The following is a 27745-nucleotide window of genomic DNA, read 5'->3' on the forward strand; positions in this document are numbered from 1 at the left end:
TGCTTCTGGGAGCCACGGCAGGCAAGGAGCCTGCCTTAGCCTCACTGCGCAGCCAACCAGATTTTTAACGGCCCAGTCAGTGGTGCTGACCAGAGCACCAGGGTCCCTTTTCAACAGGGCATTCTGATTGAAAACTGGACACCTGGCAACCCTAATATGAATGTGGAGGAGACTTGGAAATACTTTAGGTCAAAGTTGCAGAAACCATCTGAACCCTGCATCCCAAGCAAGGGGAAAAATTCATAGGGACGGGTTGCAGATGAAACTTAATCTCAAACAAATTATTAAGAGAAAACAAAAAGCCTACAAGGAACGGAAGAAGGGATGGACCAGCAAGGAAAGCTACCTTGTGGAGGTCAGAAAGTATAGGGGAAAAAGTGAGAACTGACAAAAGCCAAGCAGAATTGGACCTTGCAGAGGAAATTAAAACCAATAGTAAAAGATTCTTTAGTCATATAAATAAAAAGAAAACACAGAAAAAGGAAATGAGACCACTAAGCACTGAGGATGGGGATAAAGAATAAAGATAATCTAGGAATGGCCCATCACCTAAATGAATATTAGACCTCATTTTTTAATAAGGATAATGATGAGCTTGGGAGCAGTGGCAGAATGGCTAATGGGAACAAGGATATGGAAGTAGAAATTACCATATCTCAGATGGAAGCCAAATTCAAACAGTTTAATAGGACCAAATCAGGGGGCCCAGACAATCTAAATACAAGAATGTTAAAGCAACTGACACATGAAATTGCAAACCCAATAGCAGGGCTTTTTAATGAATCTGTAAACTCAGGGGTCATACCCTGTGACTGGAGAATTGCTTATATAATACTTATATTAATAAAGGAAAAAAAGTGATCTGGAAAACTACAGGCCCAAGGTCATTACTTTGACCTTAATTGTATGCAAGGTCTTAGAACAACTTTTGAAAGATAGAGTAGTTAAAAACATAGAGGTAATCGGTAATTGGGATAAAATGCCACACCGTTTTACAAAAGGTAGATTGTGCCAGATCAACTTGCTCTCTTTCTTTGAGAGGATAACTGATTTTCTAGACAAAGGAAATGCAGTAGTTCTAGTCTATGTGAATTTCAGTAAAACAACATGGGGGAGGTAATATTTTTTATTGGACTGGAGACAAGCTTTCAATCTGCACAGAGCTCTTCTTCAGGTCTGATAAATGTTCTCAGGGGATATGCCTAGATACCTTGCTGTGTCCTAGAGCCCGGGCTCCAGCCCAAGCTGTGAAGTCTGCACAGCAATGAAATAGCCCCACAGCCCGAGCCCCATGAGCCTGAGTCAGCTGGCACAGGTCAGCTGCAGGTGTCTAGTTGCTGTGTAGACATACCCAGAGTGTCACAGCTAAATACAAGATTGAACAGATAGTTTAGCATAAGTATTTAGCACATATTCTAAGGGACTGTTTAAGGTGAAGTGGCCTATTGACACCTCTGTATTCTTAGGACAAAAAGTGGTGTTAGTGGGTAACAGATTGTCGTAATAAGCCATAAATCCAGTGTCTATATTAAGATCATGGTTTTTAGTGTCTAGCAAAGTTCTGAAGTTCAGGGTCCAGGCTCGTCTTTTGGAAGTGCTGTGCAGATTTCCTTTGAGAATGAGGAGCAATAGGTCAGATATAGAGTGATAGCTTTGAGAAAAGTGTTCACCCACAGGTGACGCAGTTTTTTTGCCTTTTATCATTTTCCTGTGTGAGTTCATTGAAGAGCATAGTTATTGTTTGGTTTCACTCACATAGTTATTATTGGAGCATTTAGTGCACTGGATGAGGTACACCACATGTTGTGATAGGTATGTGTAGGACCGATGGATCTTGAAAGGTGTGTTGTGGGGGCTGTTGATCATTGCAGCAGTGGAGATATGTCTGCAGATTTTGCATGTGTTGTTCTGGCAGGGTCTGGTGATGCTTTGAGTTTGTGTGTCCTGGTCTGTGGTCCTACTACATCCCATCTCAGGAAGTAGCATCAGAGATGGGTCCTCCAGGCCTACCTAAGATGCTGCCACAGAAGTTAGCCAATCAGAGACTAACAGGTTCAGTTCAAAGGAGCCGCAGGACCTGAGCAGGTCAGGTCCTGACTTGGACCAGAGGAGCAAGGAAGGGTGCTCTTTGCTGGTCACAGAAAAGAGAGAACCAGAAGATGAGTTTTGATGGCATGTGCATTCAGTGAGGAGGAAGAGGATCTGAGAACTTCAGCCCTGAGGTAAGGGTGAAGAGAAAGAGGCTGTGTGGGAAAAAGGCCCAGGGAACAGAAGCAGTGAACTGGAGGTAATGGTATATGGCTGGTATTTACAGGGTCTCTGGGTTGGAACTTGGAGTGGTTGGCAGGCCTGGGTTCCTCCACTGTCACTGTGGAAATGGCCTAGGCTCCAAGAAGGGAACAAGGACCTATTGGGAAGCCTGAGTGAAGGGCAGAATTTAAAGGGTCCAGAGATGGGACTAAAGACCCTGGTGAGGGCCAACAGCTTGTTGAACTGTTTGCTACCCCAGAAAGGGTTCATCCATTTGTCTGTGTGAATTGGCTGGCAGGCCGCACCTCTGAAGACCTGCCTAGCAAGGTAGGCAACATAGAGGGAATGCCAGGAGCAAGGAAAAGATTGCAGCACCACGCCCAGCTGATAGGCAGCACTCAAGAAGTGAGTGCCCTGTCACAGTGGGTAAAAAACTAGTTAAAGAGGAGACTACAGTGGTAAATGCTGAAAGGTGAATCTCAAGCTGGAAGAAGGGTACTAGTGGAGTTCCAAGGACTGGTCTTGGGAGTAGTCTTCTTAAATATTTTCATTCATCACCTTGGCACAAAAAGTGGGAATGTGTTAATATTTGTGGATGACTTAAAATTGGGAGATATTGCCAATATGGATGAGGACCAGGATATCATACAAGAAGATTTGGACAACCTTGAAAACTGGAGTAATAGAAATGGGATGAAATTGAATATTGCGAAGTGCAAGGTTATACACTTAGGGACTAACAACAATAATTTTGGCTGTAAACTAGGGAAATATAGGGATGACTAGTTGGAAGTCAAAAAGGAGGGGAAAGACCTGAGTGTATGGTTGATCCCAGGATGATTATTAGCAACCAATCTGATGTGGCCAAAAAAAAAAAAAAGGCTAATGTTATCCTAGGATGCATCAGGCAAAGTATTTCCAGTAGAGATAGGGAAGTATTATTACCATTATACAAGGCACTGATGAGACCTCATCTGGAATACTGAGTGCAGTTCTGGTCTCCCATGTTTAATGAATTCAAACTGAAACAGGTGCAGAGAAGTTCTATTAGGATGATCGGAGGAATGGAGAACTTGCCTTACGAGGAAGACTTAAAGAGCTTGGCTTGTTTAGCTTGACAAACATGAAGGCTGAGGGGTGGTATGATAGCTCTCTATAAATAGAGATAATCAGAGGGATAAACAGCAGGGAGGGAGAGGAGTTATTTAAGTTAAGGGCCAATGTTGGCACAAGAACAAATGAGTTTAAACTGGCCATCAATAAGTTTAGGCTTGACATCAGACAAAGATTTCTAACCATCAGAGGAGACTCTGGAACTACCTTCCAAGGGGAGAAGTGGAGGCAAAACAGTTACTTGTTTTAAGGCTCAGTTTGATAAGTTTATGGAGGGAGTGGTAGGATGATACTGCCAACAATGGCATATGGCACAGCCACGACCTATTAGCAAATATCTCCAATGGCTGGAGATGGGAGACTAAGTGGCAAGGGCTCTGAGTTACTACAGAGAATTCTGTCTTATTTGTCTGGCTGGTAGGTCTCACCCACATGTTCAGGGTCTAACTGATCATCATATTTGTGGTAAGGAAGGAATTTTCCCCCTGGTCAGATTGGCAGAGACAAAAGAGTGGACTGTTTGTTTTCCTCTGCAGCACAGGGCATGGGTTCCTTGCTGTTTTGATCTAGAGTAAATGGTGGATTCTTTGTAACTTGAAGTATTTAAATGAATATTTGAGGACCTCAGTAACTCAGCCAGAGGTTATAGGTCTATTACAGGAATGGATGGGTGAGGTTCCATGGCCTGTGATGGGCAAGAGGTCAGACTAGATGATCATGATGGTCCCTTCTGGCCTTAAAGTCTATGAGTTTGTAGGATACTGAGAAAAGGGAAACTGGGTAGAGTGCTTGCACTAGCATGACTAGGTCTCACTCATCCCTGCTTGGCTGTTGATGCTTCCCACATGTTGGCTGTCTAGCCAAGAGGTGTGGGTCATTAGTAGGACTGGCCAGGAAATGAAAGTTCATTTTTTCATGAACATTTTCAAGGTTTTCACTTTGTGTGTGTGTGTGTGTGAGAGAGAGAGAGAGAGAGAGAGCGCATATATCTACATTCCAATTAGATATCTGCAGCTGGCCAATTCTGTAGTATCTGGCTGATGAATCTTGCCCATATGCTCAGGGTTTAGCTGATCGCCATATTTGGGGTCGGGAAGGAATTTTCCTCCAGGGCAGATTGGAAGAGGCCCTGGAGGTTTTTCGCCTTCCTCTGTAGCATGGGGCACGGGTCACTTGCTGGAGGATTCTCTGCTCCTTGAAGTCTTTAAACTACGATTTGAGGACTTCAATAGCACAGATATAGGTGTGAGGTTTTTTTTTTTTTGTAGGAGTGGTGGGTGAAATTCTGTGGCCTGCGTTGTGCAGGAGGTCAGACTAGATGATCATAGTGGTCCCTTCTGACCTAAATATCTATGAATCTATGACTTGGGCTCAGGGCTGTTTAATTGTGGTGTAGATGTTTGGGTTTGAGCTATAGCACAAGCTCTATGACCCTCCCACTTCACAGGGTCGTAGAGCTCAGACTGCAGCCTGAACTGGAATGTCTATACCACAATTAAGCAGCCCCTTAGCCTGAACCCCATAAATCTGAGTCTGCTGTCATGGGCCAGCTGTGGATTTTTAATGGCAGTGTAGACATACTCAGAGAGAAAGAGAGATCCCAGTTCCCTCTGATGTCTAGTAGAGAGTGCCATATATCACAATATTGGAGGCAGGTACTGTAGTTGGTCTAAGCACTGGATGAAATAGGTTCTAACCCTTGGTGGGTCCCCATAAATAATCATATACTATTGAAATGCAGGATTATTTTACTAGGGCTTCCAGAAATAAAGGGTGTAAATACCTTAGACACAATAAAGTTTATAAATCCTGCACCTTAGGTTATCTGCTAACCAGTCTTCCCTCCAAAGCCAATTTCCAGGCTGTTGCTTCTGCTTCCATGCAGATTATGGCTCCCTCCTGAGCCTTCTGCCCTCTGACTTCAAGTTATTATATCCTTTTCCTGTTCACTGGTCATTATGGGGCCACATACAGGCGAGATGTTGAAATGTGTAACAGTGTGCTCCACTGCCTTAGTCCTTTCCCTCCAGTTCAGCCAGGGTGGATTGAAAGTACCCGTTAACAAGCAAACAGGTTACACTAGGTTGCATATTTCTTGATAGGTATTTCTAAAGGGCTCATCACCGTAACCACTGATGTTTAGTGATTGTTGGGGCTGATGAGGTAAGAGACCGCTTGTTTGTGGCTGTTAGTTCAGGCAGAGTATTATACAATGATATGGGAGCTGAATAGCTATGGTGTTTTTAGAAGACGAGTTAAGATGAGAGTTTCACTGCTGATGTGTGTTTTAATCTCTGGGCAGGGGAAGTGGCAGAGCTGCCATGTAAATTGGCAGATGAGTGCACTGGAAACACATCATAGAAGAACAGGGATGACTGAAAGGGGAAGGGAGGAAACTGAACCACAGTGAAGATACCATGTAAGGGTGAAAAAATATGAGGTAAAAGGATGACTAGAATAATAAGGCCCATTGCTCCATAAATTCTAGTTATTGAATGTAACAGGCTAACAGGAAATATTGTACAATGCAGGACTGTGCATGAGGGACCTGTGAGGTGGAGTGGAACATTTTCAGCAGTAAACCTGATGTTCTGTTTCATGAATAGTCATTGTTCTAGTTCTCAATGTAAGTCTGAGCCAAGGGCACAACTGGAAGTCTGTGCAATTTCTTACAGATACAGGGCACTTTGCTTAATCAGGATATAGTTAATGGGGAAATGTTACTTAACTGGGTCACTTCCCAGGGAGCCAAATAATGTTCAGCGCTCTAAAGTGGTAAAGTCTGATGTTTAATCAAAGCTCTATGGTAGTTCAACTTCATTGTGTCTCCAGCTAAAGAATTTTCAGGCACGCTGGTGAATTCAAATTTTTAAATTCAAAATTAACTAAAGTTTGAACATCCGGGATGAAATCCTGGCCCCATTGAAGTCAATGGCAAAACATCTGTTGAAATTCAAGGGAAGATGAGTACCTAGCTCATTTAGGGTCCTTTGAAAATCCCATTTGTAAGTACTCCAGCTGATATTCTTACTTCTGTAATGTGCATGGTGCATTAAATCAACTTCACGGGCAAATCTGATTAAGAATGTAGACACTTAATTAGTGAGTGACTGATTCGGATTTTCCATTGCTTAAAAAAAAAAAGAGGGGGGGGGGGAGGGGGACACTTTACCTAAATTTAAGGAACAGTTCCTGAGCTGGTGTGAATCAGCATACCTCAATGGAACTATGCTGATTTACACTAGCTGAGGATCTGTCCCATAAAATCTCCAAACCACTACAACACCAACCAAAAGAAACAGGGGGAGTCATCTCCTGGCAATCAGGGAAGATGATTAAGGCTGATCCTGGATCACTGAATTGAAAGGGAATTTTGTCATTGACTTCAATCAGAGTGGGATTAAGAGCCCTGACTCTTAGTGTGAAACTAAAAGGGTGTTCCAAAAAAGTAATTTCCGTGGTATTACTGAACCAGTTTGTATGTTAGGAAAAAGGAGAATTCTGTTGCAGTTGTACATGTTGATATAAATAATTTAACAGAAAGAAGATCAGAGATATTCGAAGGGAAGCTTGCCCAGAAAATGAGAAAAAGGGAATTCTACATTTATATTTTCTAGCATTGTATGGTAGAAGTTATGATTTCAGAAGCAGGAGTCTGTGGGTGAATATGCATTTATGTATCTATATTTTATTTTATTTCAGCAGCACCCACAGGGCCCCATTAGGGTTAGGGTCCATTGTAATGGGCATTGTACATACACATACCAAAACACAGTCCCAGTCCTGAACAGCTGTAAGCAATCTAAGACAAGTGAGGTAGGAGAAGAAAGAAATATAGTCAATTTTTATATACAGACATTTTCAATTCTTTAAATTATTGAGACTAGATAAAGTAAGTACTACTATCCCCATTTATGAGAACACTTGGTAATGGTCAGAGGGTAAGGATTGTTTAACAACTGTAATCCATTCAGAAGGGGAGTGTGGTGTAGCAAAGACTGACTGCTAAAACAGACTTTCATTCTACCCTGGATGTTTGAACAAAATTCCCATTGACTTCAATGGATGTTCACATAGCATGAGAAGAGAATAGGGTCCAATAGACAGAAAGTTCCTTTGCCTTTATTTAAATTACTAGTTAAGCAATTAAGTCCTTAGTTAACATTAACTTTTCAGTATTCCTAGGCAGTGGTTATCAAAAAGAGAGCTCAGAAAGAAAACCTGAAAATCTGCACTTAATGGGTACTAGGTAAGTCAAAGGGGTCACAATTAGAGCTGGGAAAATAACTGATTTTTTGTTTTGGTGGCAGTTCTGAAAAAAAAAAAAATTGGGAAAAAAATTTGGGTCAAGCTGAACTGAATCTGAAATGTTTTGGAATTTTTGTTGAATTGAAAAGAGTCCATTTTGGGTCAGACAAAACATTTAGTTAAAAGGGTTAGGTAAGAAGAAGAGGTAGTATAAGGTCTTATAACTTTTAGCCCACTGGATTAGGGCACCTACATGGTATGTGGAAGACTCAAGTTCAAAGTCTGGCTCTGGAACAGGAACTTGAGCCCCGGTCTCCCACCCTGAAGGTTAGTGCTCTAACCACCTGGCTATAGGGTATTTTAGAGTGGCATCTTTCCTGCTGAAGTGGTTCCGCTTTGTGTAAGATACTTGAATAATCAATGGGCCAGAGAAAGAGAGACACTCCTCCTTTGTGAATGGTGCCCAAATCCCCCATGAATCTAGCTGCTCCCCCCCACAAATTGGCCAAAACTATTTGGTAAATTTGTGTCAAATTTATGAATAGTTTTAGGGCTGTCAATACTATGTTTTTTCAATGAATAAAGTATTCATCTAAAAACTTTGTAAAAAAAGTTATAGTGGTGCTCCTGAAAGAAGTATTTGGCCCAAAGAATTGGAGCAGGATTGGGGCCTAAAATTGCTGACTGTGAGCTACATTGTTTCAAAGAGAAGGTTTGTATTATTGAAATAACAGAGACATGACTGAATTGGGAAAATGACTGGGGACTTAATACCACAATACTGCATTTAGTGAAGAGTAAGCAGAATCAAACAGGGATGTGATGATATTGGTAGGTGATGTTATTAAGTCTGTGGAGAGAAATTTTAGAAATATATTAGCTGACACAGCCAAGGACAGTAAAAATAGAGTAGGTGATTCTTGGATGTTGCTACAGAAATCAGGGCAGAGAAAGGAGATCAGGAAATGCTTTTCTAATTTAGAGAGTCCTGTAGGAAGGCTGGAAAATTGATCATGGGGGATTTTAATTACTTAGATATTGATTAGGATAATAACTGCACAAATTAACAAGGGGGGGTATGCTTTAGAGGTTTTGGGCAAGATTGCATTTTTATGCTGTTTGCTAGCTTGCATTGGCACAAGCTATTTTGGACCTAGCCTGGGAAACTGAGCCAAGTATGATAATTCAGGCTAAGCATGGAGAGAAGCTAGTATCTAGGGATCACCCTAATACTCAAAAAGAAAGACGTTGGGAAAAAAAGAGTGAGTACTTGAGGAGAAAACACAGGTATTTGAGGGTTAGCAAAGCTGATGTTGAGGAACAATGCCTTGAGGAATTTTGATGAGGATTCTTTTGGAGTATATATAAAAAAAAATCTACTGTAGTACAAGTGAGAGTTACCTAAAACCTGTCAGACAGACTACAATGAAAATGCAGCCTGGTTAAATCTACATAGGTTAAAGGCCAGTGGGGGAAAAGTCAGAACAAAATTGGCACAAAGTATTAAACAGGTGCTTTATTAAACTACAGTATAATCAACTGACCAAGGAGGAGGACAAGGTGATATAGAGAAATAAGAAGAGGTAAGTTAAAAGGTGGCTTTACCTCTGTATTCCAAAGAATAATTTTCAACTATTCTCTTTTATTTTATTCTGGATTATACTCATAGGGCTCGAATATGCCCATGTTTTACTCAGCTAAACAAGGACCTTTCCCCTTGCTCATCCTACACAGAATGGAAGTCCAGATCGTGTATGTAGGATGGCTCTTGCTTTATGGACACTCCTTTCCAGTAAGCAAATGGCTAGAGAGAGAGATTACAATGGATTGGGAAGCAAGCAGAGACTTAGCTTTGCCCCCTCTGGACACACTAGCTAGCCAGGAGCAAGGGGAAGGTAAGCTGCACCTTTTCAAGAGAAGCAGTAACTTACTTCCCTTTAAAAAGAAAAGGAGTACTTGTGGCACCTTAGAGACTAACCAATTATTTAATTATTATTAATTTAATTATTATTGGTTAGTCTCTAAGGTGCCACAAGTACTCCTTTTCTTTTTGCGAATACAGACTAACACGTCTGTTACTCTGAAACCTGTCATTACTTCCCTTTGAGCAAGAGGGAAACAGGAGAGAAATACTTGGCTGATCCTGGGGTACAACAATTATGTGCCATCCTTTATTGTGGACTGAGTGTAAAGGCTCTATTAAACCTTTACAATTTTCTTAGGGTTCCAACAGCCAGAGATAGGCATTCTGTTAGATGTGTAAGATAATTAAAAAATAATGATTCACTGAATATATTCACACTAGATAGAAGAGACAAGAGAGATGTGGTCCAATAAGAACGATAATGGGGAACAGAAACAGGGATAGGGCAGATTTGTTCAACAATGATTTTGATTCTGCCTTTTTGGAAGGGAATGAATGGAGAGCAGGTTTAGTCAACCACCCTGTCCTTCAGTAAAGTAATCGGAGGAGTTAGCTCGTTTACAGATAAGAATGGGAAAGCCTGCCCTCTTTAAGATAAACTACCTGCTACTGCATGCAGCTTCTGGTTTTAAAAGAAAGAAAGAACGAACTTTTGATGTTTTAACAGTTATGACTCCTTCCCTCCCATTATTTTAAAGCTCTTTATACATGGATCAAGTTTCTGAGCAGAGGAGCATGACAACTTAGAACCATAGTTCAGAAACGAGCCCTATGATAAAAAAGAAAAGGAGTACTTGTAGCACCTTAGAGACTAACCAATTTATTTGAGCATAAGCTTTCGTGAGCTACAGCTCACTTCATCGGATGCATACTGTGGAAAGTATGACCTCCAGAGAAAGGGAAGTGCCTAGAAAATGTAAAAGGAAACTTAGTTTGATAGCATCCTGTCTGGCAAGAACTCACTTATCAATAGCTGGGATGTGAAATCCTCACTTCTGTATTGTTGTGTCATTATAGTTCCCACTTTGCTATTGTTTGTCTGTATAATCTCTGTCTGGTTCTGTGATTGTTTCTGTCTGCTGTATAATTAATTTTGCTGGGTGTAAACTAATTAAGGTGGTGGGATATAATTGGTTACATAATCATGTTAGAATTGGTTAGTTAAATTTCAGGAAAATGATTGGTTAAGGTATAGCTAAGCAGAACTCAAGTTTTACTGTATAGTCTGCAGTCAATCAGGAACTAGGGGGATGGGGGTGGGCATGCGAGTGGGGGAGATGGGAACAGGGAATGGGGGTGGGGAAATTGGAATCATGTTTGGCTAAGGGCAGGAATGGGAACAGGGACACAGGTGTAAGGCTCTGTGGTGTCAGAGCTGGGAAGGAGGATACTAAGGAAGGAAACTGGAAACTGGAATCATGCTTGCTGGAAGTTCACCCCAATAAACATCAAATTGTTTGCACCTTTGGACTTCGGGTATTGTTGCTCTCTGTTCATGCGAGAAGGACCAGGGAAGTAAGTGCATGAAGGAATAAGCCCCCTAACATCATCCGATGAAGTGAGCTGTAGCTCACGAAAGCTTATGCTCAAATAAATTGGTTAGTCTCTAAGGTGCCACAAGTACTCCTTTTCTTTTTGCGAATACAGACTAACACGGCTGTTACTCTGAAACCCATGATAAAAAAGTAAACTTATCTTGTGGTATAGCTAAATGTTAATTGTGGGGAGAAAAACAAAATGAAAAGGATCCTTAAAGCTTTCAAAATAGTATTCATAAAGACGGACCAAAATCATAATCCTGGATCCTATCAACCTTGAACAAGCTCTAATCTAGATGTAAATATCATTGCTGGCACCTATTGTGAGACCGTGGAGATGTTTGTCTCTGAACTCTTCATCGTAGATGTCAGTTTGTTGATGATAGCAACTTTGCTGCTCTGACAAACAAACAATGAAGAACAATGCAATTAGATTCAAAGAGATTTGAATGTTTGGTGAAGGACCAGTAAATCAAGATTTAGCTTAATCAGGTGTAAAATATAAATGATGGGGGCAACAAACTGCAATAGCAAAATCACTTTATGCAAAATAAAACCATATGCTCTGGAAAGGAATGTTAGAGCCAAATTCTGCTCTGTGATGCATACAGATCATTCTGTGGAATGCAGTTGCAATTTATTGACACCAGTGGAGAAGCAGACAAATATCTGAGAGCATTATTTGGCCCCTTGGAGTTTGTGATGAAAGATCTTGGAAGCTATCAACCATGGAATAGCTGTAAGTTTTTTGAAAAAAGATATATCAATGGAGGATTTTAAGAGGAGTATGAGATATTGTTGCTATAGAATATATACAATGTTATTGCCTTAGGTATGTTGTAGTATGAAATAATTATGGGGATATTTGATTTTAAGGAACTCGTATCAAGAAAAGCTTAGATTGAGGTTAACCTCTTATTTTCCTTACCCTGAGGTGACTGAATCAAAACTATTCATTCATTCCAAAAAAGGTTGAGTGGATTAGCATGAGATATTCTGCTCACAACAAGGGGCACAAAACTGTGAAGGGAAACGGCATATTTTGAAAATGAGGAAAGGGCAGACTATTTTCTGGATTATAAACACGTGTGAGACCTGCTGTGAACTTCAGGATAGATTGTGCATGTAGTATGTGTTAGTGCAGAATGCCGCCAGGAGCGACATGGTGTGCTGGGGAAGCACAATCTGCTGTGCCGCTTTAAGAACTGCGGCATACCCCCATTCCATGTGGCCAGCCAGCTCTAATGGCTGGTGCAGAGGGACAGAATCATAGTTCCACCCACCCCTGTTTCCTTCCAATGAGATGCTCCCATGGGAGGGGTGTTACAGAATGCTGGGAATCAATGGCTGAGTCAGCATTCTGATCACATAACCACCAATTAATTTCCCTGGGGGAGGAGCTGACTGTGCCTAATTAGCAGATTAGAATGGTCTGGGAAAGACTAAAGAGCTAATTAGCCCATTAGCACAGAATGTAGAAGGCGGCACAGGAAGGAAGTGCTAGAGGGAGAGGCAGGATTGTGAAGCCAGAACTAAGGAGGTATCTCTTCCCTCTCCTCTTCTTTGTTGAAGTCTGAGGAGGAACACATATTGTAAATGCTGTGGTGTATGGATCAGTAAAGATGGTGGGAAGAGAAATGTAAATAAACTACATGGTGGCCTTTAACAACTGAAGGTCTCCAAACAGTCTGTGTAGACAGAGCAGAAGACAGGAGCAGGACTTCATCCTGTCACTGAGGACATTTTGGTAGCGGTACCTGCATTGCAATTGTTGTTACATTTCATGCAAGTGGCACAAGTGAGATTGGCTCCTTATTCCATTCTAGCTGCTTCTTCATCAGTCATCATCACAAATCACAAAGGGATATGGCCTCCTTGCAAAATGAGCATCAAACACCACCTGGATCAGTCTCTGGCTAGGTGCTTAAGTTCTATATTCAGTTTGTCCCCGTCTCCGGAAATCTTGTCATGCCACCAAAACTTTTCACCCTCACGTGATCACCAGCCATGAAGTGGTACTGCTTTATACAGATGCTTTGGAATATGTTGGCCTTCCATTCTAATAATGTATCCATACCAAGAAAGCCACTGAAACCGAACCAGTGCTGATGGAGGCAGTTGCTGGGTTCAGCTTTGAATATTCTCATTTCTGAACTTGGTATAACTGTGGTTCTATAGATCTGCAGCTTCGAAGAAAGTTTGATGTGAGGACGTCCCTACAGAGGATGCTGAAAGGCCTGAAACATGACAGCAGTTGCTGCTATATGAGTGTCCACATCTTTCAAGCTACCTCCAGTACCATCTATGACATTGCCCAAGTATTTGACAGGTGCCACCTGTTCAGTGTCCCACCTGGACAGACTAAGACAGTTGTTTGTAATTATAGCTGTTTGTAATCTGGAGCTGCAGGCTGCTTGATGGTAATGGCCAGGGATTATTAATCAAGATAAAACAACCAGACCAACGTGTGCAGCTTCTTTCCTGACCAGATTGGGCATCAGATGTAGCAATTCACCAAACTGAGCCAACAAGACAATGTCAGCAGCGTATTCACTGTGTCAAAGCAGAATGATGTTCAGCTCAATGCCACTGACAGCTGTCTCCTCAAGCTTATCAAACAACAATGGTGACAGAACACAGCCTTACTGAACTCCTGTATCTGCCACTGACAGGCTAGAGAATCCTGGGAAAGTACTTTCTGGAAGTTTGGGATGGGGCAAAAAGAACAAGAATGGGCAGTGACTGCTGGAATTTGCAGTTTCCAATGACATGGTGATCACTGATTTGCTCTTCTGTCACCCAAAGATTCACAAGCAGACCTTGTATAGCCCAGATGGTTTCACCATGACTGTTATTGATCATGTCCTCATTAACAATGGTTGGTAGTCAGTAGTCTCTGATGTATGAGTTTGCAAAGGGGCTGAACTTGACAGTGATCATCAGCTTCTGCTGACAAAAATGCACCTCCGACTTAGACAGCCAGTTAATGGGCTGAAATTAGTCCGTTCCAAACAAAAGCTCCTATTAAAAAATGAGGTATTCAACCTCTTTCTGTTCTGAACTACTTAAGGCCATTAAAGCATTACAGACTGAAGTCTCACTTCCTTTGACGAAGGAATAGTGCTGTTTCAAGTCATCAGTGCTGACTACTGTCAGCTCAGTGCTGGGTCCTCAGTCCTTCAAACATCAACCATGGATCAGTGAAGAGATGCTTCAGCAGTTGGAGCTAAGTAAAAGGCAATTTTAGTCGTCAAAGACACATTTGTTGAGAGCATAAGCAAAGGCTGAATAGAGGTTCAACCTCGGAACTTTATCAAGTAATTGTGTAAGAAAGATAAGGAATCCTGGTGATCTTTTAAACTTGGTAGAGATGCACAGAAGCAGCAGGGTTCAAAGCGATAAAACCTTTCTAATAACCAGCAGCCATGTAATTTTTTCCCTATTAAAGGCATCATTTGCCTAATTTCTGTGTCAATAGTCACAGCCTGGCGGTCATTCTAATCCAACAGCAACACTGATGGCAAACAAGGGATTAAAAAATATTCCGTATTGAAATTAAAACCGTAGGGCCAGGTTACCAGCAAATTCTATAGCTACAGAATCCTTTCTGCCAGCTCTTTTTTGCTTTAATCCAGAGCTCAGGGTTCTCTATAACTAAAAAGTACTTCTCTAATCCTTTCCTCACATGCTGTAATGCAAAACTGGATGCTGAATAATCCACCGAGGTTTGCATGTTTGTTAGATCTTTGCTTCAAATTTTACTGGCAGCAGAAAGTGGTGGCAAAACGTCAACAGCAGCTTTGCTAAGACAGCGATTGCTCATTTCTAAAGATGATGAATGGGATCTCTATTAATGCCTGCTTACTATGTTACATGCATTTTTTAAACTGAAGAAGGGAAAGGGGAAGGAACCTACCCATCACACTCCTCCGGTCCTCCCACCACCACAGAGGCAGATTTTCAAAGCGGAACAACATATATCTCAATCAACATATGATCGAGCCAAGAAACCTGCAGGTTCAGCTTGCAAGTGTATCAAGCCTAAAATGCATCACAGGCCATTTGGGTTTTTGTTCTTGGTTTGCAAAGTGCAAGTGACAGTATATGGCCTTTGAACTTTCATCAGTATTGTGCCATCTGATACCACAAGCACATGTCAAAAGAAACAGGACTCCAAAATAAAACCAAGGGTTCAAAGTTGTGGATGTTTTTCTAATGATTGATAAAGCATATTTCTCAAGCCATCTGAGTGTCTAATCTGCAGACACTAATCCCTGGAATTTGATGCTGTCCCTGCTTGCTAATCAGTGTGATACTTGAGGCACACAGTGCTGGAACTTCACTGGGATTGGGAGGAAGGGCACTATTGTTCAGTGCCACATACCATCATTAGAAGTATCAGGGCTTCTGCTTGATTTACTTAGCATCAGCCCTGGTGGGTCTTGGCAGAATTCCAACACTGGATGTAGATCTTTCTAATTTCTGATTCGTAGCTTTTGTTATTTTCTCTACCATGTTCAGTGAAATATCCAAGTTGACTTAGGGCCATATCCTGCCATCCTTGCTCAATCCTTCACCAGCCTAGCCTCCTAATGACATCAATAAAATTTGGTCCTTTAAGGCAGACTTCTTTGAAAAAGAACGCAACCCCCCATACCTCCCAAACAAACTACATGCTGTGAAACACAACAGAGAAACTTAATTAAGGAATCCGTTAAAACCAATATGAGATGTACTACCCCATACTGTGACATGACTTTTCTCTGTCTCCGGAACTTCTAAGGGAAGTCTAATTTTTAACCAGGCTTGAGATGTATCAGGGACAAGGATTTAGTCATGCTTTGCTTAGTTCTCAGGAATCTCTTGTTTAAATTAATGCAACTGAGTTGAGTTTGTGAAGAAGCAGAACACATACCTGAATGGTACAAAAGGATTCTCAACAGAAACCTGAAACCAGCTTTACATTTTATAGTTTCTGACCTTACAGAAATACTGAGGAATAAGTCATGCCAGCCAAAGTTGATCTCTTTCTTGGATGGAATTACAGAATTAGTGAGTGAAGGGAATGCAGTGGGTGCAAAATATATCATCTTTTGTGAAACATTTGTAAATATCCCACAGCATCTTACTTGAAAAGTAATTCCAGTTGAAGTTAACACCATTGCATCGAGTGAGAAATGGCTGAGTGACCCACAATTCACAAAGGCCAATGTATAAAAATAAACTACTATATACTGAGTTGGGGAAGTATGTAGAGAGATGCTGTAGGGATTGGTGCCAGGTGTGCTGGTATCTAAAATGAGTTAGGATAATCAAGTACATAAGGATGTAAACACCAAGGAGGGTGAGGAATTATTTAGTATAATAAAGAAGCTGTGACTAGTAGTACTGGAATAAAATTAAACAAAGGAACATTTAGGCTGAATATCAAGAAAAAAATTAAACAGATCTATTAGGCTGTAGAATAGCTTCCAAGGAGACATTGTAGAAATCCATTACCTGGGTTGTTTAAAATTGTGCGTGTGTTTGTGTATTCTAGGTTATATACACAATATGGAACAATCCTGCATAGGCTGAAGGATGGAGTACAAGACATAAGTTTTCTTTTGATCTCTAATTTCCATGATTTTTTTTTTTAAAAGAATAGAAAAAAATGCATTACAACCAAGGTCTCAAACTGCATTGTTATGTGTCTTCTGCTAAAAATACTTAATGCATTTGCTACAGACTAACTTTTACTGTCTGCTTTCACGAATATTTTTATGAAGTGCTGGACTTCATAAGAAAGCCCTAGATATTTGAATGAGTTACTAGAATATGTATAAATTACATTGAGTTAGCCTGGGACATTTTCAATGAGTTAATCAGCTCATGGGATGTGCAGAGTCAGTGTGTGTGCTGAAAATAATCTTACTGTTTGTAGCTTTAAGGGTGTGGGGTTCTGACTGTGCTTGCCTTAACCAATCTAATGCAAACTCAAATATCTTCCTAATAGGACCAATCCAGCATATTCCCTCTGGACAGCCCTTGTGAAAGACGGAAAGAGATCTCTCAGTGGTAATGGCATTGCCTCTCCAGAGTTTTAGATTATCCATGTGTGTCCTCAGATTTCTGCTTCCCAAGAGGGCTGGAAATCCCACGTGAAGCCAAGGTTTTCCTGTGTGATATTTTCCCTTTTTCATGTTCAAGAAAAAGATGAGACCCAAAGAGATAACAAATCAATACACTTAATACTCATAAAAAGAAATTTCTTACATAACACAGAATTAATCTGCTGCTAGATACCTTGTTGTTGTCGTCTTTCCAGCAGTACTCCCCCCACCTGCTAAATAAGTTTTAAACATAAAAGAAGGTGCAGTCCCCACACCAAAAAGCTTGCAGTGTAAAAGAGCTTACAACACAGGCAATGAACTGAGTAGCATTGAAAAAGGGATCTGACCTTACATGTGACTAATAAAAAAATACCTGCAGTTCCCCTAGCTAGAGTAAAGATTCATAAGGGAAATCAGCCCTCATGCTTCAAGGACATAAGTCAGTCATTTACTGCCTGGGGTTTAGAAGACGTGTCCCGCAGTGGGATGTCAGTGCATAATTGTCTGCTACAGGATTTTTTACACCTTCTTCTGAAGCATCGGGCACGGGCTGCTATCTGAGATGAGATTCTTGCCTGTATAGCCCATTGGTCTGATCCTGAATGGCAATCCTATGCGGGCTGTCATTGACATTAAAATGATGCCACTATTTTCACACAGTATCAACTCAAATACAAGTTTTTGTGTAGGAGTTTAGTTCAGACAATTTAACCCATCTCAATTCAAATGATAGGACCTGATCCCAGGCCCACTGAAGTTAGTGGAAAGATTTCCTTTAATTTCAATAGGCTTTGGATCAAGCCCCAGTGCAAAAAACTGTCAATACTGAGCAGGTTGAGCTCACTGTAATCATGGAAGAGAAATTCAGGCCTGGTGACTCTTGAGGAATTCAGAACCAGCTTTAATGGACAGCTTTTAAAACAGTTATCAGCAAAAATCCTGATTCAATGCTCTCTCACTATGGGCTAGCAGTAGCAATGCAATCCATCCTGATTAAGGGCAAGTGCTCAGCTGTGGTGTCCCAGTAGACCAGAGAGGAAATTGTGAATTGGAGGCACAATTCCTTCCTTGGTCTTTCCCTGTTGCTCGTGTAGGGAGGTAATCTGTTATTGGTCCAAACCAGTAGCAAATTACCTCCCCATCCATGTTGGCTCCATTCTGCTATCGGGCACATTAAATGGTGATGCACAGGGTCAAGGCTTTGCCTATTCCTTACTCCTGCACTCCCACTGCCAGCGCGCCTGTGCATTCTCATGGAAACTGCTCTTCTCTCTGTGCTGTTCCCATGATGTGGGTCCTTCCCCGGGTCCCTCTATGCAGGGAAATAGAACAAATGATGGTCTTGCCCTATAATAGAATTCCCCTTTAAAAGGCTAAAGCCATCATCTTCCTGCCTGGCACTGGTTATACACCCAGTTAAAGGTCATGGGCCTGATTCTCTACTGCCTTACACTGAAGGGACCCTGAAATACACATCAGTGTAAGTAGGCTTTGAAGGATTAAATGTTTGTCTGTAAACACTGATATCACCATTCACACACAAACTGATGACAAAATATTTCCATTGATCATAATTAAAATTTACAGACAAGTAAAAAAAAATGCTGCTTGAGAACTTGATTTAAGGATATTTACTCTATGTTTTGAAATGCGATGTTGACAGTTTGTGTTTTAACACTTTAACATTTTGAATCTCAACATCTACTGTCATTAAAATTATTGTCCAACCCCCTCCCCCATTGTTAGGTCCTCCCCATGATTTCCTGCAGCTATGAAAATTTAAATAGATACCAATCAAAACAAATGCTTAAAACCCGTAATTTTGCACAACTGTGAAAATTTAAATAGATACAAATTTAAAAAAAATCTTATCAATACTATCTATCAATGATAAAACTAATTCTTTCAAGCCTAACTATAACACACAATGAAATGCAGCAAAACAAACAGAAAACTACTAAGTCAGTACAAGTGGACAATCACTGTTTCATTTTAAAATATACCAACACCTTAGTGACCAGTATTTGCTAACTTGTGGTTGTTGGGTATTTTTTTTTTTGTAACAGGCTTTTGAATCCTAGTGGAGGCAATTTCACATTGTGTTCCTGTTTGACATGGATTGGGGCCGATTGTTCTCACTGAAATCCTATGCCTTCCCAGTAAATCCTTCGCTATTGTATGTGATGCAGTAGAGTTTAGCTTAGAAGGCAAGGACAAAGATATTCTTCTATGCAGTTCTTTGTGAAGAGAACTGCTAGAGCAAAGCCATTTTGACCTTTCTCCCCACTCTTGTACAGATTAGGAGATCGTATTGAGAATGCTGATGGTGGGTTGTTTCATTTGTGGTGGTGCGGGGGAGTTGGGTCTGAAGCTAAAAGGCTCACTAACATTGCAAGCTGAAGTCCTCTATTTATTCATAGAAGCGGCAAAGAGTCCTGTGGCACCTTATAGACTAACAGACGTATTGGAGCATAAGCTTTTGTGGGTGAATATCCACTTCGTCGGATGCATCCACGAAAGCTTATGCTCCAATACGTCTGTTAGTCTATAAGATGCCACAGGACTCTTTGCTGCTTTTACAGATCCAGACTAAAACGGCTACCCCTCTGATACTATTTATTCATAATAAGTTGCAAATAATGCAGACAGCAGCAACATGTAAACTCTCACCATGGAGCACTACACAGCTATGACAGCAAATAGAAACATTTATTATAGACACAGGAAGAAATTCTCCCCTCACAGACATCCATGCCACTGCATCAATTTCCACAGTGTAGCTGAGAGTGGAATCTGGCCCCCAGATTTTATGGTAGATAGTAGCTCCACCCATGTTATCTGCCGAAGAGTGATTTTTAACATGACCCTCAATAATTATTTGTTGTTGTTGGGCCTGATTCTTCTCTCATCCCAGTTTTGAATGACATAACTCCATTGACTTCAAGGTAGTTACTCCTGATTTACATCAGTATGAGTGAGAGTTAGGCATATTTGTATTTATTATAATTTTGATAATTTCATATTGATGCCCATTTGCGAGTATAATACCTTTCTGTTTACCAGGACCAGATGGTATTCACCCAAGAGTTCTGAAGGAACTCAAATGTGAAATTGCAGGCCCACTAACTGTGGTTTCTAACCTATCATTTAAATCAGCTTCTGTACCAAATGACTGGAAGATAGCTAATGTGATGCCAATTTTTAAAAAGAGTTCCAGAGGTGACCCCAGCAATTACAGGCCAGTAAGCCTGACTTCAGTGCCGGGCAAACTGGTTGAAACTATAATAAAGAACAAAATTGTCAGACACAGAGTAACATAATTTGTTGGGAAATAGTCAACATGGTTTTTGTAAGAGGAAATCATGCTTCACCAATCTCCTAGAATTCTCTGAGGGGGTCAACAAGCATGTGGAAAGGGGGATCCAGTGGATATAGGGTAGGATATAGGATAAAGGGTATTTAGATTTTCAGAAAGCCTTTGACAAGGTCCTTCACCAAAGGCTCTTAAGCAAAGTAAGCAGTCATGGGATAAAAGGGAAGGTTCTTGCATGGATTGGTAATGGGTTAAAAGATAGAAAACAAAGGGTAGCAATAAATGGTCAGTTTTCAGAATGGAGAGAGGTAAATAGTGGTGTCCCCCAGAGGTCTGTACCAGGGCCAGTCCTATTTAACATATTCATAAAATTATCTGGGAAAAGGGGTCAACAGTGAGGTGGCAAAATCTGAAGAGGATACAAAACTACTCAAGATAGTTAAGTCCCAGACAGACTGCGAAGAGCTCTACAGGGATCTCACAAAACTGGGTGACTGGGCAACAAAATGGCAGATGAAATTCAGTGTTGATAAATGCAAAGTATTGCATATTGGAAAACCTAATCCCAAATATAAAATGACGAGGTATAAATTAGCTGTTTCCACTCAAGAAAGAGCTCTTGGAGTCATTGTGGATCGTTCTCTGAAAACATCCACTCAATGTGCAGTGGCACTCAAAAAAGCAAATAGAATGTTGGGAATCATTAAGAAAGGGATAGATAATGAGAAAGAAAATATTGCCTGTATATAAATCCATGGTATGCCCACATCTTGAATACTGTGTGCAGATGTGGTCGCCCCATCTCAAAAAAAAGATATTGGCATTGGAAAAGGTTCAGAAAAGGGCAACAAAAATTATTAGGGGTATGGAACGGCTGCTGTATGAGGAGATTAATAAAATTGGGACTTTTCATCTTTGAAAAGAGACAGCTCAGGGGAGATATGATTGAGGTCTATAAAATCATGACTGGTGTGGAGAAAGTAAATAAGGAAGTGTTATTTACTCCTTCTCATAACACAAGAACTAGGGGCCACCAAATGAAATTAATAGACAGCAGGTTTAAAAACAAACAAAAGGAAGTATTTTTTCCACACAATGCACAGTCAACCTGTGGAACTCCTTGCCAGAGATGTTGTGAAGGCCAAGACTGTAACAGGGTTCAAAAAAGAACTAGAGAAATTCGTGGAGGATAGGTCCATCACTGGCTCTTAGCTAGGATGGGCAGGATGGTGTCCCTAGCCTCTGTTTGCCAGAAGCTGCGAATGGGTGACGGGGGATGGATCACTTGTTGATTACCTGTTCTCTTCATTCCCTCTGGGGCACCTGGCATTAGCCACTGTTGGAAGACAGGATACTGGGCTAGATGGACCTTTGGTCTGACCCAGTATGGCCATTTTTATGTTCTTATGCTACTATCTACAAACCTGAGTTTTAACTATTCATTTAGTTGGGGAAAAAAAAATATGGGTTCCATTTCTGATCTCACGTACACTGGGGTAAAACAAGAAGTCAATATAGTTACACAGGTATAGACCATTGTAAAGCTTTGATCCAGCAAAGAACTTAAGCATGTTCTTAACTTTAAACCAGTTTGAAATCCATTGAACTACTTTTGTGGTCAAATTAAGTGTGCGCTCAAGTGTTCTGCTGGATCAAGGCCTAAGTGAGGTCAGAAGCAGGCATTTTATAAATACATTCTTTGAAAGACTAATATTTTATCCCTGACTCGTTAACAAATGGTAAAAATCACAGTAATCAGTGTAGTAATTTATTTGAATCCTCAATCAGTCCAGCCCTAGATTCTCCTTACTGGGTCAGAGGGATAATGAAGGAAGAAGAAGTCAACGTTAAAATGTAGCATTGAACTCAACGTCTTTTTCCAGTTTTCATTCAACTTCTACCATTTTTTTCTGCAAAAAAGTATATATTTAAAAAAAGTCCTTTCCAAGCTTCTTAAATGCTGCTACTACTTATTCTGTGCTACAAAGAGCAGCAGACATGCCATCTCTCATTTCAACTTCAAACTGTGTTCCTCTGTTGGTTCAGCCCAGCAAGGGTGCTTTGAACACCGGGAGAGAATCGAGTTCTCTTTCTAGAACCTTGAGAAGGACTTTTGAAAAGATCAGCAATTAGCATTTCCCTTTGACCCAAACTATCTTTTCCTACCTTTTTTGTATAAAATATACCTTTCCGGTGGTCTGTCAGAAGTACATTTCATTCACACTTCCCTAGATCTTTAGGAGGCCATTCTTTGGATATTTGAACAGCCACCCTGATAACCATAAAACTACACATACTACTGACTCTGGGTGGGGTCAAGTGAGTTGATTTTGGGTTCCCCTGAGGGGTGTCTTTATCTTGTAGTGAATGAAAAATATTGTGCATGAATGAATGGCAAAGAAGGAAGGAGACATTTCATTTTGATGGTGCTTGGTTGATGTTCCCCTACACTTGATGACCTTAGTTCTTGATGGCTAGTCACTGCTTCACCAATGCACACCCCTAGCAGACAAGGCAAGTTGTGACTTCAAGCACGAGTAAGCTCCCTTTCTACATTTAGGCTTTGCACCAGGACAGTCAGTGGCTGGGTAACAATTGCTGGTGTCCAGGCAAATTCCTAATGTAGACAAATTGGAGGATTGGGCCAAAAGAAATCTGATGAGGTTCAATAAGGATAAGTGCAGGGTCCTGCACTTAGGACGGAAGAACCCAATGCACCGCTACAGACTAGGGACCGAATGGCTAGGCAGCAGTTCTGCGGAAAAGGACCTAGGGGTGACAGTGGACGAGAAGCTGGATATGAGTCAGCAGTGTGCCCTTGTTGCCAAGAAGGCCAATGGCATTTTGGGATGTATAAGTAGGGGCATAGCGAGCAGATCGAGGGACGTGATCGTTCCCCTCTATTCGACACTGGTGAGGCCTCATCTGGAGTACTGTGTCCAGTTTTGGGCCCCACACTACAAGAAGGATGTGGATAAATTGGAAAGAGTCCAGCGAAGGGCAACAAAAATGATTAGGGGTCTAGAGCACATGACTTATGAGGAGAGGCTGAGGGAGCTGGGATTGTTTAGTCTGCAGAAGAGAAGAATGAGGGGGGATTTGATAGCTGCTTTCAACTACCTGAAAGGGGGTTCCAAAGAGGATGGCTCTAGACTGTTCTCAATGGTAGCAGATGACAGAACGAGGAGTAATGGTCTCAAGTTGCAATGGGGGAGGTTTAGATTGGATATTAGGAAAAACTTTTTCACTAAGAGGGTGGTGAAACACTGGAATGCGTTACCTAGGGAGGTGGTAGAATCTCCTTCCTTAGAGGTTTTTAAGGTCAGGCTTGACAAAGCCCTGGCTGGGATGATTTAACTGGGACTTGGTCCTGCTTTGAGCAGGGGGTTGGACTAGATGACCTTCTGGGGTCCCTTCCAACCCTGATATTCTATGATTCTATGAAAATCTAAGAGATTGTAGGTGATGGAGGGGAGACCCGAGGAAGTGTGCTACAGCCCTGCCTCTGACTGTAATTAACAAGGTCTTAGTCATGTGTCATTTTCTAAGTCAAATATGAACAAATTTCATTGAGTGCCTTTGCAATTTTCCTTTTCTCTTTCCATGGCATGTTTCTCAGAGAAGCCTTATCACACCTGGTCTATTTGGCTCAGTGGCACCTACTGAGAGCAGCAACGACATCCTTGTTTTACCTGCATTTGTTGAAAAGTTAAAGTCATACTACAGGTATTGAATTTCCTCCCAGAGTCACAATGGTTGGGGTTTGAATAGCTGATGGTTTCTCCCATCGCAAATATTTCTTCTTTCATTGCCCTATAACACAGAGTTCCCACCTATATCCATTAACCTCCCCATAGATACCAACAGTGGTTAGAGTGGTTTTGGCCAAGCCTTTAAGCCTCAGCGCGAGTCAATGCTCACTCACTACCTCCTACCAGACATCCTATAAGCAATCCCTAGCAACTGAATGTGAATCATATTCTCCTTAGTGTTCTAGTAGCTGGGAGTCAGGAAAGAGGGGTCTTCTCTCTCTCGTTGCTTCTATGGAGAAGGACAGACTTCTTTCTGTCTCCACTGAAGTCTATGAAAGACCATAGGAGAGGAGGGAAATTGGGATGGTCCAAAAGGCCCTTGGAAGTGGTTCCCTACGTTGCAAGAAAGATTGTAGGGTTAGGGGCAGACAGAAGATTGCAGAAACGAGAACCGGGGCTTGAGAACTATCAGGGGTAGCCCACAGGTCCGCAAGATTCACTTTGCACTAGATGCTGCAGGGTGATTTATAAAATGTAGAAAACATGCTCAGGTAATCAAGATAGTCCCGGTTTTGGGAACTTACAATTTAGAAGACAAGACAAAGAAAAAAATGCCCTGTGAGACCCAGTCATCACAATGTGTGGTTTCCTTCTGCTCAGAAGAATCTGACTCTGACTACTGATTTGGAGAAAATTCCAAAGAAGATAGAACAAAGGTAATTCCTCCAATCCTATGTTCCTGTGTCGTAGACAGAGAAGAAAAGCCACTGCAGAACAAACTACAAAGATCCTAAAGTCAGCTACACTTAACTCATCTTCCACTGAGGTCAACAAGACTGTTCATGAAATAAGGAGCAACTCAGTGTGTGTGCGGGTGTCAGAATCTGGCCCACAGAAGGGAGGCTGAAACAACCTCTATAATGCAAATGGTAAAATGCCTGTAGAAAATAAAGGGAATCAAAAATGATCCCAGCAATTGGTGGCATATAAAGGGGGGAAAAGTCAAAGAAATAGACGTTGTCAGCTAAATTATACCTCTATTTTCCTTGAAACTGCACCTTTTCATCATGGCTGGTCTTGGGATTTCCCACTCCATAAACACCATTGTGTTTACACCACACTGTTTCAAGGCAGTAACTTGCACAAATATCCTGCAGTAACAGGAAACACTTCAAGCGTAATGGATGTGTTTATGGAAAATTGGTTCAATAAACCTTTTGTTCCCCTTTCTCAGAAGCCCAGGAAGAACTGAGTGGATTCTTACAGCATCCCTGAAGTAAAGTGGATTTTCAGCTGTTGATAAATACAAGCAGGTTAAGAGCTAACATCAAAGGTTTACCAGATTAAAGTCAAAGGAAGGTGAGGTTTTCAAGAGCTTGGATAAACAAAAAGGTTGAGATCCTCACTTGTCTTTAAAAACTCTTTAATATAAGCCTCAATAGGCTTAAATGAGCAGAGGAATAAACACATCCTTACTATGTGCTAACCACAACACTACTGGGTTCCTTGCCGTTGCTCAGTTAAAGGGTTTCATAAGGAATGAGAGAAAAGGCAAATAGATTTGCTTAAAGAATTAAATAATTAAGAAAAGGTGACTTATATTTGAGATGGAGGAAAAACTACCTATAGTCCAAGTGGCATAGTAGATTGAGACACATTGCTATATAGGGCGGTTATTATTTTGATTCCAAAAGGATACTGGATGCAGAGGGTTGAGCAGAAAAGGGCACAGGCAGGCAAGAGGAAGCTATTAAGCATGTTGTGCTCCTGTAACTGCTTTTTTATCTGCCTGAAAGACTTAGGATGGTTCCTGGAAACAAGAGGATGATGAAATTTTGAAGGTATGGCAGGAAAGATAAAATTTAAATGGGTTATCATGATACAGATATTTAGCCAAATCTTAACTTGATATTGTGGCTAGATTGACAATAACACATACCTACCACCTGCTTATACCGGATTATATTAGGGATACAAGGTGGGTGAGGTAATATCTTTTATTGGACTAACTTTGGTGAAAGAGTCAAGATTTCGAGCAACATCGAGCTATTCTTCAGGTCTTCTTCTGAAGAGTTCGATGTAGCTCAAAAGTTTCTTTTTTCACCAACAGAAGTTGGTCTAATAAAAGATATTACCTCATCCACCTTGCCTCTTAATATCGTGGGACTCACATGGCTGCAACAGCCCTGTGTACCAGATTATGGCACTTTAAATATGAAAGCAGTGTGTCAAAGGCATTTACAAAGTGAATCATTTCATAAGTTTCATATCGATCTATCATCATGCGGTGTATGAGCTTTGTAGAAGGTGACAAAAATAAGTCATAAAAGTCAGGATGTTTTATATTTTTGTCTCTTTAAAAAAAGATCAGGCATTCCTTGTGAAACTGTAAATAAGAAATTACTTGTGAACAAACAAACAGGATGAGGAAAGTTATCCGCATTTTAACATGGATTTTTAAATGTATGCATCAGTCCTATAAAGCACAGATCAAAAAGGAGTGCTTTTGCAATTTGTTACATTGGTGAACATAGAATTTAATGTCAAGGATGCATGAGTTAATACTACCCAAGGGCATTTTTTGTTTATGTATCAACAAGATGAGTGGATTTGGGGGGGTTTGTTTAGTGTTTGCACTTATACTGATCTAAATAAAAAAAAATAGTGACAGTGCCACAGTCTCTGAACTACCACATGCCACTCAGGGTTTGTCTAACCCTGCAGATTGTACTGTTTTAACTACAACGGTGTTGTTAGAGTGGTAGAATCCCCCTTGTGCACGTGTATGAGTGCAGTAAGGGGAATAAGCTATACCAGTATAAGGCACCTCTGTATCAATATAACTGTGTGCACACTGTTGGGTTTTACCATTATAACTATTTTGATTTAAAAAAACAAAAACAAAAAAACCCACACCCCCTAACTAAAGTATTTATCCCAGATTAAAACCTGTGGGGGTAAACCAGGCCTGCTGTCAGTGTCACTCCCCACAGTTACTCATCAGAGGAGATGAGAGGTCAAACTCTGCCTCCAGTTCCATTTGCACAACCCACCAACAAGAAATGGACTTCAGTATCATGGGTGTATGTGAGGTTATTGGAATTTATCACTGGTTGTATAGGGAAAGATTCTGGACTCTATATGATGGGTAAAAGCCAGCACCAAGCAAAATTCTCTAGTTATGATATTACCAGGACATTCCGGTTAACAGTGGAAGAAACATTTCCCCCCTTCTATAATCTTCAATCCTTTTCATATCTTTTCTCCTTCATCTGTCTTCTTATCTGGAGTTTTGTACTGGTGCTCATCGCTGTGGTAGGATAGATAAATATAATTCAGATTAATTAGATGAACATGGTGATGGCTCTTTTGAATCATACATTTATGATCGACTTGCTCGGGTCATGAATTATACAACTGTGATTGACAAAGATTAAAATTTACTGGCCTGGCCAAAACAAGTCAATTTGTAGGATGCTCTCCAGTTTGTTCGATATACATAGCACCATCTTAAA

This window comes from Chelonia mydas, chromosome 2, assembly GCF_015237465.2.
Source record: "Chelonia mydas isolate rCheMyd1 chromosome 2, rCheMyd1.pri.v2, whole genome shotgun sequence".
NCBI lineage: Eukaryota > Metazoa > Chordata > Testudines > Cheloniidae > Chelonia > Chelonia mydas.